Source organism: Nilaparvata lugens, chromosome 2 (assembly GCF_014356525.2).
Source record: "Nilaparvata lugens isolate BPH chromosome 2, ASM1435652v1, whole genome shotgun sequence".
In the NCBI taxonomy this organism is placed as follows: domain Eukaryota; kingdom Metazoa; phylum Arthropoda; class Insecta; order Hemiptera; family Delphacidae; genus Nilaparvata; species Nilaparvata lugens.
Genome location: NC_052505.1, coordinates 36,111,266 through 36,128,513, shown reverse-complemented (window position 1 = coordinate 36,128,513; position 17,248 = coordinate 36,111,266).

Here is a 17,248-nt window from a genome sequence, read left to right as displayed (position 1 = left end):
TAAAATAGACCCTTGCGAAGCACGGGTTACCTGCTAGTAATATAATAATGAAGGAAAGGATTGGCTTGTACACCTACGGAATAGGAAATTCATGAATGACGCATCATCACGTCTGAACTAATTTAACTTGAAATTTCACATATTGATTCTCATATTACCGAGGACGGTTATAGGCTATTTTTGATTCTGCATGATTTCAGTGAGTAAATTTTCAATTTTTAAGGTTTATTATACTAGTATTATTATAAATTGATAACAAGAAAGGAGAGATTTATTCTAATTATTCATTTAATCATGGATGTGATGATTATCTCTACGGTTTAATATATTATGCTAGCTGAGAATGTATTTATTCCACATTCTGAATGCAACAAAAACTAAGGGATGTGATAAAAATGCTTGTATTTGGTGAAAAAATATACTTATAAAATGAGAATAGATAATAGATTGAAATTTATTTGTATTCCGGGCTGTGTTCTTTCAAAAAGAGTATTTTATAATAAATAATAGAATTATTGTACAAAAGAGTAATGAACAATAATATACCAGCAGTTATTCAATGCAAGAACTAGTTGAAATCACAAAAAATAATTATTATTGTAAAAAGCGTGTAATATGCTATAACAATTATTTTTATAATATTTATTTTGAGATAAAAGTTCCACCAATGAAAATTTTATTGGATTATATTGTAAAGCTTAAAATCTATTGGATTATAGCAACAACAATAGGTCAACCAAGATAATGGGAAAATGAATTGAATAATTGACACATTATTACAATATCGTGATGATAATATCTCGATTGGAATTTCGAAAGGCGCTTTGGCAGTCTGATGAGGTGGGCGAGAATTTATTGTGAGATCAAAATTTATAAGACTTCACAGGGACGACAGCCTTAATAGTTTGGGCGTGAACGCTGGAAAAATTACTGCTCCGACTGCAAAGGATGAGAGCCATTTTTCCTTTCAATTGTCATCATCCGTCTTGCTTGGCCTGGAATTCACATTTTCACTTCGTTTCAGGTGCGGCTTGATGCGAATCTAACAAATGAAAATCACACGGAACAAGAAATGCAAACTGGATTATGACAATCTCTGGATTCAAGCAATTTTTATTCTACATTTGAAACATTTGGTTGGAACCAACCATGCTCTAGTGACGGAATTGAGGATGGCAGTGTTATCATTGTTGTTTTATGAAGAAATACAATCAGTATGTATGACAGTACTAGATACTACAATTTCAATGAATTGATACGAGTTCCAAATTATTAGATACTGTAACTGGATCTAGTATTTATCAATGGAAAATATTAGTCGAACTAGATAACTAGTAGTTAGTTCTGTGAACAGTGGAACTCACGCAGTATTCTCATCCACAAGTACCTGATTGAAACTATAGACCTTATAGAAAACAGCAATAGACAGCTTCTCCACACATATGTGTAATCACGTAATCATTGGTGAATAATTATATAGTCTGATTTTTACTCTAATATTAGCGTATGAAGGAGGCTCCTTTTCCCCTTTATATTATCCTTGAAATGCAAAATTCCCAAAAACCTTGTATATACGTCGACGCGCAATTGAAAAAGGAACATACCCGTCAAATTTCATGGGAATCTATTCCGCGCTTCGCCGTGAATGCCCAACATATAAACATTTAAACATTAAACATTTGAACATTTGAACATTTGAACATTTGAACACTTGAACATTTGAACATTTGAACATTTGAACATTAAAACATTTAAACATTTAAACATTAAACATTAAAAAATTTGAACATTTAAACATTTAAACATTCAAACATTTAAACATTTAAACATTTAAACATTTAAACATTTAAACATTTGACCATTTAAACATTTAAAATTTAAACATTTAAACATTGAACATTTAAACATTTAAACATTCAAACATTTAAACATTTAATCATTTAAACATTAAACATTAAAACATTCAAACATTTAAACATTTAACATTTGAACATTTAAACATTAAAACATTTGAACATTCAAACATTTAAACATTTAAACATTTAAACATTTAAACATTTAAACATTAAACATTTAAACATTTAAACATTTAAACATTTAAACATTTAAACATTTAAACATTAACATTTAAACATTCAAACATTTAAACATTTAAACATTAAACATTTAAACATTTAAACATTTAACATTTAAACATTAAACATTTAAACATTTAAACATTTAAACATTTAAACATTTAAACATTTAACATTTAAACATTAAACATTTAAACATTTAAACATTTAATCATTTAAACATTTAAACAATTAAAAAATCAAAAATTCCAAAATTTGAACATTTAAACATTTAACCATTTTAACATTCAAACATTCGAACATTAAGATTAATGCCAAACCGTTGACTTGAATCTTAGACCTCACTTCGCTCGGTCAATAAATCATGAGAAAAGTCTTATTGTTTCAAGTATTCAAATACATTTCAGAGAGATGTTTATAACACAGTTTCAGATTTTCATGGAGCTATATGGCTGGCGTTGTAACCAGTTTCAGTATTGAAAGTTCACCAGATTAATAATTCAATTTTCTCCTCCATAATTCTATTTCGTTTTATACTGTGACTAAAATCGTTATCACAAACTGCTGTTGCATGATGCTCGCAAGTAGTACACGAATGCTATATACATAATAATCATTCTTAATACAAGAAACCATCATCTATATTATAAAAAGTAGTTTCCACTCTGGTCAATAATCAATACAATTCACAGCAGCATATTTTCTGTGTTATGCTATATTACAGCATGGATCAAATTATCACAAAATATGTCATGATCAAATTGAACACCACAAAATATCATTTGTGTGAATGACCTTTAAAAAATAATGCAATATCATTGTATTTGAATTTCATTAGAATTTGACTGTATCAAATTATCAGACCAATTGATAACAAAATAGTTTTCTTGTCAGTTTGTCTTCAGATGAAACTGCAAGAGTTAGATAATTTTTTTCTAGAAAACTTATCATATTTCCAGCATTTGAGAAGGACAATTTGAAACAATATCCCATATCATTGAGATAAAATGAACGAGTTGATAATGAAATTATAGCAGAATTATGCCGTGTCTATAAAAATATGAGTGAAAGGGTTGATTCATTTAGAAAATACAGTAGAATAAAGTAATTTATTATAACAGTTGAGGATAGATGTAACACATCGAAGTCGGGGCAGCAAGCAGACTGAGTGTTGTGAACGACAGTTTGATGGGTTGACACCCGGGTGGTTAAGGGGTGAGAAGAGGGATGACCAAGGGAGGCTCCCTAAGCCTTATTATAAGCCAAAGCGGATTGAAGAGCACCAACACTGCTCTTACATTACGCACCGTCCAATGTCATCTGCTCATCTGTTAAAGCCTCTTCAATCATGTTCAGCATATTCAACGAGACGTATTGACTGAATGACAGATGTTTTCCCCTTTCTTCACCACTATTCTCTACAAGCAGAATTCACATAGCTCTTTAAGTATCAATATTTTCTAAGTTCTAAGATAGCGTCCATTTGTTTAGTTTTAGAAGAAAAGTAACCTCCACTAGTAATCATTCATTGGAAATTGTATTTTAGACTTGAATAGATTTCAGAGAGATGTTTATAACACAGTTTCAGATTTTCATGGAGCTATATGGCTGGCGTTGTAACCAGTTTCAGTATTGAAAGTTCACCAGATTAATAATTCAATTTTCTCCTCCATAATTCTATTTCGTTTTATACTGTGACTAAAATCGTTATCACAAACTGCTGTTGCATGATGCTCGCAAGTAGTACACGAATGCTATATACATAATAATCATTCTTAATACAAGAAACCATCATCTATATTATAAAAAGTAGTTTCCACTCTGGTCAATAATCAATACAATTCACAACAGCATATTTTCTGTGTTATGCTATATTACAGCATGGATCAAATTATCACAAAATATGTCATGATCAAATTGAACACCACAAAATATCATTTGTGTGAATGACCTTCAAAAAATAATGCAATATCATTGTATTTGAATTTCATTAGAATTTGACTGTATCAAATTATCAGACCAATTGATAACAAAATAGTTTTCTTGTCAGTTTGTCTTCAGATGAAACTGCAAGAGTTAGATAATTTTTTTCTAGAAAAATTATCATATTTCCAGCATTTGAGAAGGACAATTTGAAACAATATCCCATATCATTGAGATAGAATGAACGAGTTGATAATGAAATTATAGCAGAATTATGCCGTGTCTATAAAAATATGAGTGAAAGGGTTGATTCATTTAAAAAATACAGTAGAATAAAGTAATTTATTATAACAGTTGAGGATAGATGTAACACATCGAAGTCGGGGCAGCAAGCAGACTGAGTGTTGTGAACGACAGTTTGATGGGTTGACACCCGGGTGGTTAAGGGTGAGAAGAGGGATGACCAAGGGAGGCTCCCTAAGCCTTATTATAAGCCAAAGCGGATTGAAGAGCACCAACACTGCTCTTACATTACGCACCGTCCAATGTCATCTGCTCATCTGTTAAAGCCTCTTCAATCATGTTCAGCATATTCAACGAGACGTATTGACTGAATGACAGATGTTTTCCCCTTTCTTCACCACTATTCTCTACAAGCAGAATTCACATAGCTCTTTAAGTATCAATATTTTCTAAGTTCTAAGATAGCGTCCATTTGTTTAGTTTTAGAAGAAAAGTAACCTCCACTAGTAATCATTCATTGGAAATTGTATTTTAGACTTGAATAGATTTATGCACTTACATAGGTACATGATACAGTCATGATGCATGATGATCTTCCACATGATACATGATGAAGTTAGTAGCTAAGCTCTGAAATCAGTTCCAATTCTACATCCCTTTATCATCTTTCTCTTCATCACCCATGAACATGTGGGTCTTTCATAATATTGTATTATTTTGGTTGCCGTGGAAAAAATTGTAATGTGAAATTTTCAGTTCAATATTATCATCAAAATTTTTATAGTTTTTGCTTTTTAAATGTGATTTTGTGTTTGAAAATAGTTTGCTTGATTTCAAGATTCATAAAATAGGAACTCAGGAAGTGAAAGTGCAAATTTTTAGTGAGAAAAATGAAGAACCCAAGACATAACCTATAAACTTGAGTGTTGATAGGAAATGACATTGGGTAATACGGCAAGGCAGAACATCCGAAAGGATCTCTCTGCCGATAAAAGCCATAAGAGTAAATAAATAAATAAATAATATTGTATGTAGCCTATCAATATAATAAGAGAGAGTAGGATTGTGTTTGTTCGTGTGTTGGTTTGTTTGTGTGTTCGTTTTATCGCATCAAAACATGTCAACTAGTGGATTGCATATCGGAAAAACGGGAATGATTTGAATCTCTAAATTTTGCACATAGAATCTAAAAATATCAATCTCGTGCACCTGGAAGCCCAAATTTTGATTTTCCTTCTAGATTTTTCAGAATTAATGTTCGAAATTCATTAATGGTACTTACCATTTCATAACAAAATGAAGAAATCACCAAATCATATGGTCGAAATTAAAAAAGGAACATCTGTTTCTATTATTGCTTTCTACCTGGTACCACTTTACCTCAATAATATTGTTTTGATATTTGATAAATATTTTTAATAATAATGATAATATTCTTATCATAAATAGATGTAATAATAGTATTGTTTTGATAATTAATAAATATTTTCATTTTCACAAACTCTGTATAATAATATGGTGAATGTGAATCACCTGCATCAAAGAAATTATCTCAAAAACATCTCTTCAGAAAAAACATCGTTTTGAAACTTCGTTTTCCTGAAGCAATGAAATGCATACACATGATATGGATTATTAATTTTCCAGCTTGAACAGCTTTTTGAGACAAAGTGCTAAATAAACGTCTATAGTTCCATCAATGCTGCAATCATTGTTATATCAGCAATATATGAAAACGCATGCAGCTAATAATATGTCTTTGAATAATTGAATGAATGTGTTGATATTTACATAAAGAAATAATTCTCTTCCATTTTTATTAAATTAAAATTCCAAAATTATTCGAGCCCTGATAGAATGACTGACTCAATATTTCAATATTGGAATGAGGGGTATTTTGGCAAGCTGAGCAAAAAAAAGGTCATATTATGCACCTTTTCGTTATATCTTCAAATGGAAAATGAGTTTTGTGGGTTGTCAAAACTCCCTCTGGAAGGGAAACTACTCAACTTATTCTATATTTTAGTAAAATAACAATGATCATCCATCCATCTATCATCTTCTATACTATAATAAAGGAAAGAACTGGATTATACACGTATACAGGTGTAGAGTATAGGAAAAAATTGTATTTGACGCATCATCACGTCTGAACTACTGGACTGATTAACTTGAAATTTTGCATATAGATTCTTGCTGAAACGAGGATGGTTATAGACCTATTTCAAATTCTTCAAGATTTGATTACATAAAGTTTTCAGACTGTCAAGTTTTCAATTATTTGTCATGCTTCCAGCTGTTGTATGGAAGCAGCAGAACATTTCTCTTGAAAGGGAAATTAGAAGATAAGTATGATTGGGTATCCTTTTCGAATGATAAAAGCAGATTCTATCACACACAGGTGCGACGGAAGCACCCAAATTTTTTCCGCCATTTCGGAACCGCCATTTTGACACCACCATTTCGAATCCAACTTTTTTTTTAAATTGAAATGCGGTCATATTCCAATGCAGGATTTCCAGAGAAAAGATATGGTGAAAACCGCACATCGATATCTCAAACCTTTCAAAATTTATTCTCATCAATTTCCTCTATTATAGTATAAAAGATTATAGATAGATGGATATTATCATCCATCTATCTATCATCTTCTATACTATAATAAAGGGAAGAACTGGCTTAGACACGTATACACGTGTAAAGGATAGAGAAATTATGTTTGACGACGTCTGAATTACTGGACTCATTTACTTGAAATGCTGCATATACATGCTTGAAATGCATGCTTAATTAACCGAGGATTCTTATAAGCCTTTTTTCAATTCTTCTAGATTTCATTACGTCGAGTTTTTAGTTTGTCAAGTTTTCAAATAGACCCTAGCGAAGCACGGGTTACCTGCTAGTGTAATAATAAATTGTGACATTGCCTAACTTTACTTGTATTAATTGGCTAATGAGACTACTCTATCCTATTCTATTTTACTATATTCTATTTTCAACAAACATCAAACTCATAATAACAAAAATGGCAATAATGTTTTAGCTTGTGTAACGTTATTCCCTCTATAATGTGTGCCCTGCTTGGCCGCAGTCGGTAGAGCAAAGATTTGGAAAATGTATAATATTTTTTGTGATTCCTGGAAAAGTAATAGTAGGTACCAGTTTCTTACCAGCTCTCCCAGGAGCTCAAACAATTCTCTGCTTTTGCTGTCTGCAAACGTCGACCGCTCTCACAGTTCACAGTTCTTGTGACTGATTTGGTGTACTCCGCAAATATAGATGCAGTAGAGATAGACAGATATAAGGGCTCTGATTATCGTACTAGACAATGCGGTACCGCAACTAATGCCACCCACCACCATTCGCCGAAGTGGTCAGCAATGAAAAACGATACCGATCGGAATCAAAGGCAATACTCTATCAGAATACCTTATAAATTCTATTAATTTATGTTGCTGCAACTTAATACTATGACCTTTGAGATTCTTCAAATCAGATGTGTTGGTACTAGATAATTTGTATAAATCTCGGGAACATATTATTATTTCCAAAGATTTGATAATCAATGCTGTATATCGCTGATTAATCAAACTTATTTGGTGAAGAATACAGTTGGTTGGCAATTTAAATAATATATCAATACTGGTAATAAAATAGACTATAACAAGATTGGTCATGCATGGAGATAGGATAGATAATAAATAAAGGGTACACCATTCAATAAACATAAAAATATAATTACATGAAATATCAACGAGCAATAATAAAAAATAGAGCAACAAGTGTAAAAATAATAGGAGAACAAATATATATATATATATATATATATATATTGAAGAATATCACAGATGTAGCTCACTAATGATTGACTTTGCTTTTTAGCACGGAATATTACCATGTGCTTCAATTATCAGCAAACATATACTTTTAAATTACACAGCTCAATTATCGACCTGTTACTGATTGTCAATAAAATTCATTAATCTGACTTCCAAAAATATGAAAAATATGAATATCATAAAATATCTCAAGGCTAGGGTTTGGCCTCTGGTGGAAATTAGATAAATCAATTTATCCTATGAACATGAGCTTCACAAAAATCTTTATAATTTACTGATAAAAAAGATGGTTAATTGATCATATAATATAATATCAAAAGATTGATAAATATTTCATTTGTGCATACTTAAACATGTAAATCTCATAGATTGTTCTTAATAATATTCCCTTCAAATTTTAAGACTTGCGCAAGTTTGATATTAATTTTAATATTCAAATAATCCTTTGACGAGCTAGCTCTATTTAATTGTGATTCACTCGTAGCACTGAGGGCCCCTTAATAACTTTTCAATTGAACTCACATGTTGAATTTCACAATTATGATGATGATCCAGATTCGTTTCGATGTCCTAGGCCTTTCTGGCGGGCTGCTGTCATCTTCTTCAATGGGAATATTCAAATTCAGTGACCCATGTCCTACTATGACCTCACTGAGTCTCATGAAATTAATTTTTAATTATTCAACTTTAAATTTTTAAAACGTACAATTATTTAAAAAGGGATCTTGTGCTCTATAAATTAGTGGCTGTTCCCGGTGACCTCTGGCAAGCAAGCGGGCTTAGATCTACCCCTATCCTCTCCACGACCATACTTCCGTATTTTTGAATTTGCATATCATTTAAATATCCTAGTCCTCCGCCATTAAAGGCTCAAATAGAACGTACTAAAATATTAAATTATTACTTATGTTGTATGTTTAATAATTTCTTTGCCTTCGGGCCATATCCATAACATAGACTATTCAACAATATTATATAAATCCCAATCATTTGTAGAAATATATATAAATATTTTTGAATTGGCATACCATTGCCGCCCATCAATTGCCATTATGTGATTGGTGCATGCAAATTGTTTCAGCATTCATGCGCTTGGTAACCTCCTATTTCCTGGATACATTTAATTATTCTTATTAGGCTCCTTAAATATGCCCTCTACATGCTAGTTAATTTTCTATACGTTACTATTTGTTTCATGCATCATAACAGTTAGCCACGTGACCCTTTGCTCCTTCAAATTGCACACTGTTCTGCCGCAATAGATTTCTGCCAAGGTGCTTGGTCAGATTCTACGTTGCATGGCTCGGTCGATTGTTAGGTCGCCGATCACTAAATGTTTATGCCCAACCTCAACCTTCAATACTTCATATAATATTATACATTAGCAAAAAAAATATTTCAATTCCTTTTAGGCTGTTGTACAGTTTAGCCAGGACAAGCTGACGTTATCTAATCTTTATGCTATCTCTTTGGCGATATTAGCCAGTTACTTTACTCAGACCTATTAGTATTTCAGCTAGGGATTTTTATATCTACCCAAATTTCAATATGTTACACGCGCCCCCTGGATTTGAATTCAAAATATTTGAGAATCACAATGTTTTTAATGAAAATCCACCCTTCAATACATTGATATATTCCATACTTTGTTTACAAAATATACTCTCAAATTTTTTATTATAGTTCGCAGATCTATCTGCTGCGCCTCCCTTAGACCTCTATCAAATACAATAACAAATTCTCCTTATCAACACAAAAATATCGTAAATATAATCTCCTAGACACATTCCTCCTTATGACACTTGGAACATAGTATTTTTAAATTTGCCGCTCGCTAGGCCGCCAACCTAACTACACACATTTCTTGATTCTCTCATAATTGATTCCTTTCAAACAATAATTTCGATGTACAAATTTTCTGGGGCTTATATTTTATTGTAACTCCTAGGTCTTAATATAAATAATTTTCTATACATCAGGTACAATTCTTTTCTTTTGCTAATGGTTCTTTGGCTTTAGGTAACTAGCATTCATTTTAGGTTTTTTCGGTAACAAACATGGCATAACTAGTGGTAATAAATATAAAACATATGAATAAATATATTAACATTGATAAATATAATAAATAACAGTAATAAATAACATTTTTGGGTTACAATACTTCTTTCATAATCATGTGTTTAACAGACGTTACATTTATTTGATTTGGGTGGCTTTGGCCAGCTGACTACTTGTTCTACATTTCATACTGCTACATCAGAATTTGCTATCGAATCTCATAGTTAACCTAACTGCTACATTTTTTCCTTTTAAAGGTAATTAACAAATTTTAAAAATACTATCCCCGCTTGTGTCCTTTTTTATCTGATGTATATTATTTAATTACATAATTAAAAATTATTCTTTTGCTTGTTGCAGGCTTTGGACAGTTGGAAAGAATCGAAAATCTGATTTGTTGACACGATGTTGCTTCATCAATATTAAATTTATTAAGAAAGGTCAGTAATTGGCTTGATAGTGGTGTTTTCCTTTGACTACTTATCATATTTATTTCAAATTTGATGATATTTCATGTGGAATTGTTGTGGTTTTCCCGTATCTTTTGGCTTCTGCTTGTAGCTATACTGCTGTAGGCCATTCGGTTATCTGCTGTCTGGTTGTTATTCATAGATGAGGCTGTCCTAATGATGATTTATCCTTCATAAATATAAAACCCCGGTATCTGGTGTACCTTTTAAACAATTCCTTGATCTGGTTCTGTTCTCTTCCTTATTATTTCTATTTATTCCGTTGAGTCTTGATATTTTCACTTTCATGGCATTGTTTATAATTTCTAATTACACCAATAAACAACTTTATAATATAAAGCTTGCAATCATCTTCATCCGATACTTTCCACTTAAATTCATTATTAGGCTTCATCATCATAATAAACAATTCAATAATATAACACTTCCAATCAACAATAATAAATTCTTTCAACAATAACATGGTCTTAATTATAACATCAATAGCATCACTTTTCAATATTATCACAGACATGGTAATCCACACAATACAATAAATCAAAACACTAGTCAGTTCTTTAATAATATAATCTTTCCACATATAATAGCCCGGTACTCCCATTTTATTTACATTATTTCTTATTTCTTTCACTCTTCCTAGACACCGTTTATCCTTCATCAAACTCAATACGTAGTCCACTTTATTATTATCATCCACGCATGAATCCATAGTAGTTACATAAGCAGCTCCGTTTTTATCATATTCCTTTGGCCTATTCTTCCCGGTCACACCGCTGATTATCTGCTTTAAAGCGTATGTGCCGCGGATGCATGACGTCGGTCTCCTGTCCTCCATCCTGGTCTCGGTCCGGTATCCTACCCGGGCGTTTAAAACGTGCATGCGGCCTGTATGCGCGCGCGCAGTTCCTCCGTTTCTTTCGCCTGACTTTCCGCCTCCGGGCCTTGCGGTGCTGGTACCTCTTCTCCCAAAATGCCGTCCTCTCTGTCCTGATGTCGGCCGTCCGGTGTCCTCCTCGGGCGTTTGCGTCTCTGGGCCTTGCGGTGCATGCTTCTTTTTCTGTCCTGTAGTCTGTCCTCTCGGTACTGATGTCGGTCGAGTGTCCTTGGGCGCTTCCGTCTCCGGGCCTTGCGGTGGGCGCTCCTTTTGTCCGGTAGACCGTCCTCCCTGGTGTCATCCTCTTGGTCCTCTATCTTGGGGTCCTTGGTCTGCCTCGGTGGGGTCGAATGATGCGCGGGTGCGGTGGTGGTCTCTTCCTGGCAACTGTTTGCATTTGATAGTGATTCTTCGGTGGCGGGTTGCTCTTCGGTGGGGAACAGAATACTTAATAGAGGTTGATGCTTGCTGGATGTTTTAATTGCATGTTTGGCGGCGGTTTTTGGTGGTGATTTATCAGGTATTGGCCTCTGTTCTTCTAATAATATTTTCGGTAAATCATTTCTAAAGGTGGTGTGTGATGTTGAAATATCATGCTTTTCTTTGTTTGTTTCATTGGAGCTTGCAGGCGTTATATCGGGGGTGTCATATATTCATAATTTTTTAGCTGTAGTCTTCTCTGTGTTTGGTGGTGGGTTATCTTGTGTTTTTTGTTGATTTGATCTGGACGCATGCTCTAATGTGTGGTTTGTACATATTTGGGGTAGTGGCGGTTTGTAATTTCTGTTGTAATTATTCTGAGTGTAACCATTATTTGAGTTCAATCGATCACGGCCATCATAATAATTCCTGCGGTTGCTCTGATGGGCGTAATGATTAGTTGTGCGATTTTGAAAATTTTTATTATTCCAGTTACTATTTTGTTTGTGCTCATAGTGGTGTTCAAATTGAGGGGCAGATCGGGAGTGATCATATGATACCGGTTTATAATTTTGGCTGGTATACTGATTACTTTTTGAGTTATGTTGATTCTGTTGGTCTGATCGGTGGTTTGACATTGCCATCACAGACTGTATGCCATATAGATGATTTATTAGCTGTTTGCAATCAGTAATGGGTTGTGTGGCGAGTGCCATTCTAACTTGATACGGTAGTTTCTTTAGAATAATACTTGCTAATGCCGATTTGTTAATGGGCTCGCTCAATTGAGAATTTTTGAACTGTAGGGCAGTGACGAAAGTGGTACATGTAACATCTAAGTTGGGGTTGAAATCGCATGATATGATGTCCGCTAGCACGTCCAACTGTTTACTTCTGCTCCAATACTGTTCCAGGAAGACAGCTACAAACTCATCCAGTGATGTAAATTCATGGGCTCTACTCCGAAAGAACATCAGGGGTTCGCCAATTGATAGACTAGTCAAACAAAGACACCACATGCTCCAAGAGGTAGGTGCAAGAGTTTGTACCAATTTTATCTGATCAATGAATGGTTGAGGTTGCAAATGGCGATCAGTATTATCAAATTTACCCAGTCCTTGCAATATACTATGTGAATTGATGTTATCTGCTTGAATTCCTTGAGGTCATTGTTGGATATAATTTTCTAATACTGTTATTTACTCCTGTGCCATCTGCCATTGACTATTATGTGTAATTTTATTAGCATTTACTTCTTGATCTAATTGAGTCAGAGTGGATTTTTGAATTAGTAGAGTTCCGTTTAAAGCGCTTACAGGTTTCTGTGTTCTGATTGATACTACCTTGTAGTTGGTTCATTTTTGTGGACATATTAATCTGTTTATTTTGTATATCTTTAATACTGTTAATATTTTTATCAACTGTAGTTGTTAAATTTTGATTGGCAACGGTAATTTGTTTGTTGATTTCTTGATGGCAATCGGCCTTAATGTTAGTTGTTGAATCCTGAATAGGTGTAGTGATTTGTGTGGTTAAGTTATCTATCCTTTTGTTTAGTTCACAGGTAACCGTATCCAACCTTTCTGATAATCCTGCCATAACTTTATCCTGACTTTCCCTCTGTAGATTTATCATTGCTTTTAATTCTTCTCTATGATTCTCTACTTTACTCTCAATAGTATCTTATCGCCGTTCTACTGATTGTATGGCGTCTGCTGTCTCCTTCATGCCCTGTTCCACTGTTTGCTTGTTTGCCTCTTTTATTGCCGAATTCTTTTTTTTAATTTCCTGCATCATGTTATCCATTGTGTTTTGTAACATAATGTTGAACATACTGCTAGTTTGTTCCATCATTACCCTTTCAAATGGATCTAGCTCTGTGACTGAAAATATACTTTGTTTGCTCAGATGTGACTCGGCCTCTGGAGATGCAGGTTCTGCAGGCTGCTCCTCGCCCCCTTCGAAGTTGATCTCTGCTATCCGTTGATTCAATGGTATGTCAGCAGCGTCGATTCGAGTGGATGATAGAGGTTGCAGACCTTGTGGATCGAAGACTATCGACCCGACACTTCCTGGTTTCCTCTCTCGTGGTGTATTGGCATCTACCATGGTGGGGTTTGATGTGCTGGGAGTCGACAAAGTGGGATATGTGCAACCGCCGTACATATATGAAACTTCAGAGTTTGCGGGAGTGTGGTTCATTATGTCAAATATGATAAATGCTAATTAAAAAAGTGATGAATAATATGCAAAAATGCTTAAAAAAGAGACATAAACCGGGACTTACAGTGAGACAGTTATGTGCAAAGTGTTTGGATATCCAAAAATAAGGTATTTATACTTAAGTTTTTTATAATGCTCTAGCGCTCCAATATTGAATATTGATTCCTGACTAGTTTACAGACTGTGACTTATTTTCCAACCGGCTTATACATAATATATTCTTGACTAGAAAGTAATAGCAGTTTAGGCTTATAAAATATAATATCTCCCCCTATAAAATATATTTTCTACAATAACAATAATATAAAATTTGCTTTAAAACATATAATTTCTCTTTATTTAAAGCTATTGATTCCCCAAAAAGTAATACAAAGTTTTATTTGCTTGTTTTCCTCAATACCCATATATCTATAGTTTCATTATCCATCCACGACAGATTTTAATATGACTAGACTTGTCTTTAATTATTATCCTCAATATGGGTCTTGACTTAATTTCAAATAATTATTCAATGAGCTCAGCTCTCATCATCAGTCCCACGTTGGTACGGCATGTTTGTGTCATATCCGTGGCCCCACGTTGGGCGCCATGTTTGTGTCACGTTATTTTTTATATTTAAATAACGATTAGCCTCCTGCTTGGCATCAGTCGGTAGAGCATGAAATATTTTGATATAATTATAAGAATTGGGTCGTGGATTTTTAATAGGATACAGTCTCATAAAAATCTTCATAGGCCCAGATATGAGCTTCTCCTATAATTCTGATAATTCATTAAAAAATAAATATATATATATATGGTACTTATCCTATAGTGTTGAGGAATTAAAATAAACTGCACACCATAAACAATTTGATACATATATTAACAAATATTGCAAAAATGGATCAGGGCAAAAAATATAAAGAGAGATAAAAAATATATAATATAAAAATAGAACAATAATCGAAATCAGTAAACTATCACAGGCTAAATACTATTCTCTAAATTTATAGCACAAAACGTTACCATGTGCTTTTATCTTTTAATCATATGCATCCTTTTGTATGTAGCTGCGATATAAGCTTGCTAATACTTGTCGACTTGGACAATTCTATTAAAAATAGGTTCCTTAAAATCAACTTGATAAATTGGCAACCAATAATCCAAAATATCTATTAATTCTCTAGTATCTAATAGATTTCTTTGTAATGAATATATATTCTATCTCAGGGTGCAAGATTCGGCACCTGATGGAATAAGTAGAGCAATTCATCTAGTGAACTACAACAAACTATCGCAAATTATATTGCAAAAATAAAAAATCATATGAACATGTATTAACAGCCTAGATTTTATACTCCTTTGATTTATTAGAATTTCTGAAATGTACTGACTCATTACTCCTCTAATAAAATACCTTTAATACTATATTTACTTGCACAAGTATTTTTTATTAATTTCTTAATTTATAAGAAACCCTTTCGACGAGCTAGCTTTGATTATTATGTAATTTCGAAGCACTGAGGGCGCCCGTCACTAATTCAATATTTCTCACTCACGTGTCGAAATCTTCTTATGAGCCGCTGATGTTGATCCAACTCCTGGTGGTCCTGGACTATGGTAGCCGGAGTCTTCTCTTCCAAGGGGTTACAAAAATTATTTAAAAATGAAAATGACTTCTGCTTTATAAGAGCATCACAAAGTCTTATAAGAAATTTAATAATTCAAACTAACTTTAGCTTTTTACAAGTTATAGCAAGGTATTACGCTCTATAATATTTAGGGACCTCTCATGGTGGCATTTGGCAGGCGAGTGTTCGTTCTCCTTTCTCAATTTTACAATTCTCATTTCCGACTTCAAATTTACAATTATTTGTCATGCTTCCAGCTGTTGTATGGAAGCAGCAGAACATTTCTCTTGAAAGGGAAATTAGAAGATAAGTATGATTGGGTATCCTTTTCGAATGATAAAAGCAGATTCTATCACACACAGGTGCGACGGAAGCACCCAAATTTTTTCCGCCATTTCGGAACCGCCATTTTGACACCACCATTTCGAATCCAACTTTTTTTTTTAAATTGAAATGCGGTCATATTCCAATGCAGGATTTCCAGAGAAAAGATATGGTGAAAACCGCACATCGATATCTCAAACCTTTCAAAATTTATTCTCATCAATTTCCTCTATTATAGTATAAAAGATTATAGATAGATGGATATTATCATCCATCTATCTATCATCTTCTATACTATAATAAAGGAAAGAACTGGATTATACACGTATACAGGTGTAGAGTATAGGAAAAAATTGTATTTGACGCATCATCACGTCTGAACTACTGGACTGATTAACTTGAAATTTTGCATATAGATTCTTGCTGAAACGAGGATGGTTATAGACCTATTTCAAATTCTTCAAGATTTGATTACATAAAGTTTTCAGACTGTCAAGTTTTCAATTATTTGTCATGCTTCCAGCTGTTGTATGGAAGCAGCAGAACATTTCTCTTGAAAGGGAAATTAGAAGATAAGTATGATTGGGTATCCTTTTCGAATGATAAAAGCAGATTCTATCACACACAGGTGCGACGGAAGCACCCAAATTTTTTCCGCCATTTCGGAACCGCCATTTTGACACCACCATTTCGAATCCAACTTTTTTTTTAAATTGAAATGCGGTCATATTCCAATGCAGGATTTCCAGAGAAAAGATATGGTGAAAACCGCACATCGATATCTCAAACCTTTCAAAATTTATTCTCATCAATTTCCTCTATTATAGTATAAAAGATTATAGATAGATGGATATTATCATCCATCTATCTATCATCTTCTATACTATAATAAAGGAAAGAACTGGATTATACACGTATACAGGTGTAGAGTATAGGAAAAAATTGTATTTGACGCATCATCACGTCTGAACTACTGGACTGATTAACTTGAAATTTTGCATATAGATTCTTGCTGAAACGAGGATGGTTATAGACCTATTTCAAATTCTTCAAGATTTGATTACATAAAGTTTTCAGACTGTCAAGTTTTCAATTATTTGTCATGCTTCCAGCTGTTGTATGGAAGCAGCAGAACATTTCTCTTGAAAGGGAAATTAGAAGATAAGTATGATTGGGTATCCTTTTC